Raw genomic sequence first — 5,394 nt, forward strand, 5'->3', positions numbered from 1 at the left:
TTCCCTCGCGGTCCCCCTGTGCTGTCTTTCCCTCACGGTTCCCCTGTGCTGTCTTTCCCTCGCGGGCCCCCTGTGCTGTCTTTCCCTCGCGGTCCCCCTGTGCTGTCTTTCCCTCGCGGTCCCCCTGTGCTGTCTTTCCCTCATGGTCCCCCTGTGCTGTCTTTCCCTCGCGGTCCCTCTGTGCTGTCTTTCCCTCGCGGTCCCCCTGTGCTGTCTTTCCCTCGTGGTCCCCCTGTGCTGTCTTTCCCTCTCGGTCCCCCTGTGCTGTCTTTCCCTCGCGGTCCTCCTGTGCTGTCTTTCCCTCGCGGTCCCCCTGTGCTGTCTTTCCCTCACGGTCCCCCTGTGCTGTCTTTCCCTCGTGGTCCCCCTGTGCTGTCTTTCCCTCGCGGTCCCCCTGTGCTGTCTTTCCCTCGCGGTCCCCCTGTGCTGTCTTTCCCTTGCGGTCCCCCTGTGCTGTCTTTCCCTCGCGGTCCCCCTGTACTGTCTTTCCCTCACGGTCCCCCTGTACTGTCTTTCCCTCGCGGTCCCCCTGTGCTCTCTTTGCCTCACGGTCCCCTTGTGCTGTCTTTCCCTCGTGGTCCCCCTGTGCTGTCTTTCCCTCGCGGTCCCCCTGTGCTGTCCTTCCCTCGCGGTCCCCCTGTGCTGTCTTTCCCTCGCGGTCCCCCTGTGCTGTCTTTCCCTCGCGGTCCCCCTCTGCTGTCTTTCCCTCGCGGTCCCCCTGTGCTGTCTTTCCCTCGCGGTCCCCCTGTGCTGTCTTTCCCTCGCGGTCCCCCTGTGCTGTCTTTCCCTCGCGGTCCCCCTGTGCTGTCTTTCCCTCACGGTCCCCCTGTGCTGTCTTTCCCTCACTGTCCCCCTGTGCTGTATTTCCCTCGCGGTCCCCCTGTGCTGTCTTTCCCTCGCGGTCCCCCTGTGCTGTCTTTCCCTCGCGGTCCCCCTGTGCTGTCTTTCCCTCACGGTCCCCCTGTGCTGTCTTTCCCTCACGGTCAACCTGTGCTGTCTTTCCCTCGCGGTCCCCCTGTGCTGTCTTTCCCTCGCGGTCCCCCTGTGCTGTCTTTCCCTCGCGGCCCCCCTGTGCTGTTTTTCCCTCACGGTCCCCCTGTGCTGTCTTTCCCTCGCGGTCCCCCTGTGCTGTCTTTCCCTCGCGGTCCCCCTGTGCTGTCTTTCCCTCACAGTCCCCCTGTACTGTCTTTCCCTCGCGGTCCCCCTGTACTGTCTTTCCCTCGCGGTCCCCCTGTGCTGTCTTTCCCTCACGGTCCCCCTGTGCTGTCTTTCCCTCGCGGTCCCCCTGTGCTGTCTTTCCCTCGCGGTCCCCCTGTGCTGTCTTTCCCTCGCGGTCCCCCTGTGCTGTCTTTCCCTCGCGGTCCCCCTGTGCTGTCTTTCCCTCGCGGTCCCCCTGTGCTGTCTTTCCCTCACGGTCCCCCTGTGCTGTCTTTCCCTCGCGGTCCCCCTGTGCTGTCTTTCCCTCGCGGTCCCCCTGTGCTGTCTTTCCCTCGTGGTCCCCCTGTGCTGTCTTTCCCTCGCGGTCCCCCTGTGCTGTCTTTCCCTCGCGGTCCCCCTGTGCTGTCTTTCCCTCACGGTCCCCCTGTGCTGTCTTTCCCTCGCGGTCCCCCTGTGCTGTCTTTCCCTCACGGTCCCCCTGTGCTGTCTTTCCCTCGTGGTCCCCCTGTGCTGTCTTTCCCTCATGGTTGTCAGCTCTTTCACGAGCCTCGATTCAGTATCCAAAAAAAAAAAAGAAAAAAAAAAAGCGATCGGATGACATTTTTCTGCTCTTGCGCAAGGAAGATTCATCACAAACAGTCATGTCCCGACATTTTGTCTCTTTCGTCTTCTTTTGCTTTCCTCGTGGCTTTCTTTCTTGTGTTGGGGTGCTTCGGAGCGAGGGACATTCCTAAAGAATGGGGACATATATGGTGCGCTCTTGAGCGAGGCATATTCATTGGGAGCAGCCACGATTGCATCTCTCAGTTGCTGGATCTGGTGGTGAACGGTCGTGTGCCGACATCTTCATAGTGATTGTGAGGAGGAGGAATTGCGGACCGAGAACTGCGGTTTCCCGTGCAAGGACGACGAAGATGAGCAACCGCTCACCCCGGCCTTGTGGTGTTCCAGCGGCAAGCCGCCCTCGTCCATGTGCAATCGCTCGCGATGTCCGGAACCAAAGGAGAGGGTCGATGGTGTAGGAAGGCGTAAGTGCAGCAGGAGAAGAAGGGAAGAGAGTCCAAAGCGAGGAGGAGGACGTCCGGGCACGAAGGGATCCAGAACCAGAGGGGGTCCAATACGAGAAGGAGGTCCAAACCAGAAGGGTCCAGAACGAGAAGGGAGACCCTCAGCTCATTGATTAATTGGCATCCAATCTCTCTTCTAACTTCAGATTATAAAATATTTTCTAAAGTTTTAGCTCGACGCATCGCCCCACTTCTAGAGTCATTGATTCAGTCAAGTCAAGTGATCAGTCTTTTTGTATCCCCACCTGACAGATACACGATAACATATTTTTATTAAGAGATCTTTGGGATGTGTGCAAAATAAAAAATGACAATCTCAGTTTGATTGTGCTTGACCAAGAGAAGGCTTTTGACCGTGTAAGTCATGTATACCTTTTCAAGGTCCTAGAGTGTTTTGGACTTGGTCCCGTTTTTCTCTCCATGGTAAAACTGCTCTATAATGGCATTTCCTCAATACTCAGAGTAAACTCTGAACTGACTTCACCTCTAAAGGTTGGAAGGGGTATCCGTCAGGGATGTCCTTTATCTGGTATTCTGTACTCTTTAACCATTGAGCCTCTTTTAATCAAAGTCCGCAGCATCTTGACCGGATGCATAAATTTGCTCACAAGACCTGTGAAAGTCTCTGCATATGCTGACGATATTTGTGTCATCGTACATAATAGCGATGAGATCAAGAAACTGGTGGACTGCTTGGACTATTATGGTTTAGCTTCTTCAGCTTTGGTAAACTGGAACAAGTGCCAGGCGATGTGGGTGGGCCCATGCCAGCTGCCTTTGCCTGTCCTTCCAAAACACCTCACCTGGTCCCTCAACGGAATGAAGTACCTTGGTGTTTTCATCGGTGATGCAGCAACGCAAGTGAAAAATTGGGAGGGTCTCGCTGACTCTCTCGAACAAAAGCTGCGGAAATGGAAAGGGCTGCTGGCTTTGCTTTCATACCGGGGACGAGTCCTGGTCATCAACAATTTAGCAGCATCTATACTGTGGCACAGAATCAAAGCCATTCCGCCTCCTGAACACTTTCTGCTGAATATACAGAAGACAATAATAAACTTCTTCTGGAGTGGAAAACATTGGCTTTGTCCAGAGATCCTGAATCTTCCCTTAGAGGAAGGTGGGCATGGTCTTGTGGACATCGTATGCAGGGCAATGGCATTTGGCATCGCCTCAATCTGGCGGCTTCTCTATGGTCCATCAGACCGAGCCTGGAGGTCCACTGCTCTCCTCCTCTGTCAAGCCGGCATGCTAGACTATTCATCTGGTCTATTTCTAATGAACATGAAATGTATTGATCTGTCCTTGCTTCCACCATTTTACAATATAATTTTAAATGCTTGGCGTGTTTTCCTGGTCGACCGTGATTATGTTTCCTACACCCAAGAGATGTTTTTCAGTGAGCCTCTTTTCTACAACTCTCTTTTCAAAAGAATAAGAATGGAACGCTCCTTTGTTGATTATTTTGTTCAGAATGGTGTCCATAGCGTTGCTGATCTAATGATTGACAACAAGAGATGGTTAAGTGCTGCAGCACTTGCGAATAAAGTTGGCATGCGGTCTAACCGCATAATATCTGCTGTACTATGTGAAATACTTAACGTATACGACAGAGTTAAGGTGCACTGGGAGCAATCTCCTCGCACTGGTGATGGCCCAATTGTTTGTGAACCAAACCTCTGTTTCCAAAATTTAGAACTCACCCCCACTGTAATGAATTCTGGTACAATAATAAAATATTTACCAAAAATACGTTTTGGATCTGCAGGTCTGGAAAATCGCGTAATATACCAGGCCTGCATCAAAGCAATCCGGCCCTCCTTAGGAACTTGGCAGTTGAGGAAGTGGCACAATTGCTTGCCTACAGAATACCCCTTCCAACCTAACTGGAAAGCCTATTATCATGTACTTATTCCGAAGAAAACTGCCGACCTGTCGTGGAGGTTGGCACATTGGATATTACCCACCAATAAGCTCTTACATGTTTTTTCTCCTGAAATATCTGACCATTGTCCCTTCTGTGGTGCTCTTGAGACCTTGTCACATGCATATGTTGAATGTGCATGCTTCATTCCTGTATTTGTTTTGCTTCATGAAATGTGCACTAAGCTTTCTTTAAACTTTACCTTGAATTATTTTATGTTTGGCTTTGTCTCCAACACACACCCAATAGAAGTGGTTCTATCGAACTTTCTCGTTGCCATGGCAAAGAAATCAATATATCGCACAAGAAAAATGCAAATTGAAAATCCTTTAAGATGTGCAGATAACCTCCCGGCCTGTTTTAAAGGACTTGTATTTGCCCGTATTAAAATGGAATTTTGTTTCTATACATCTATGGATAAAGTACTGATCTTTAAAAGTATGTGGGCATTGAATAATGCGCTTTGCTCTGTGCAAAATGGTGTGTTGATCACAGATTGATCACTCCTTGAACAGAGTATGAATTTTGTGAGGAACAAAACACTTTATTATTTTCTTTTCTTTTCTTGATGTATTAATGGTCTTTATGTAAATACAAACAAACAACAACCACCTTTAGAGGCCATGTTTCCCCGCAGAGCAGGGGTTGGCCTTTTTCATGCACCCTGATCCCCTTTTTAAAGCAATGTTTGATGGCCGGATGCCCTTCCTGCCGCCAACCCTGTTAGTCGCCTCTTGCAACACACAGGGAATTACCAGTGAACTGGTCCTCAATTTGCCAACCTCCGAAGGATGACAGGCTGAGTCAACCTCCCTGGCGTTAATTCAGCGATCGACCGGGATTCGAACCCAGGATCCTCGGATCCCAAGCCGGCACCCTAACCGCTAAGCCAACACCAGGCTAATGGTCTTTATGTAAATGTTCCCTTTAAAATGGTTTTGCTTGTTTTTTACATTTGATTTGTGAAATGATTTGTGGAATGATTCATACTTTTACAAAATATACTTTTTGATAATTTTGTAATAAAAGGATGTAAAAGTTAAAGTCTCTCTCTCCAACTCTCTCTCTCTCTCTCTCTCTCCAACTCTCTCTCTGCTCTCTCTCTCTAACTCTCTCTCTCCCTCCAACTCTCTCTCTGACAACATGGACAGGTTTTTACCACATCATCAGCGATTTCCATTGTCACCATGCAACTTGGCTGGGCGTTGGTACCCCTCTCATCAGCCATGGCACTTCAACAAAGAACTT

This window comes from Myxine glutinosa, chromosome 4 (genome assembly GCF_964187855.1).
Source record: "Myxine glutinosa chromosome 4, kmMyxGlut1.1, whole genome shotgun sequence".
In the NCBI taxonomy this organism is placed as follows: Eukaryota; Metazoa; Chordata; class Myxini; order Myxiniformes; family Myxinidae; genus Myxine; species Myxine glutinosa.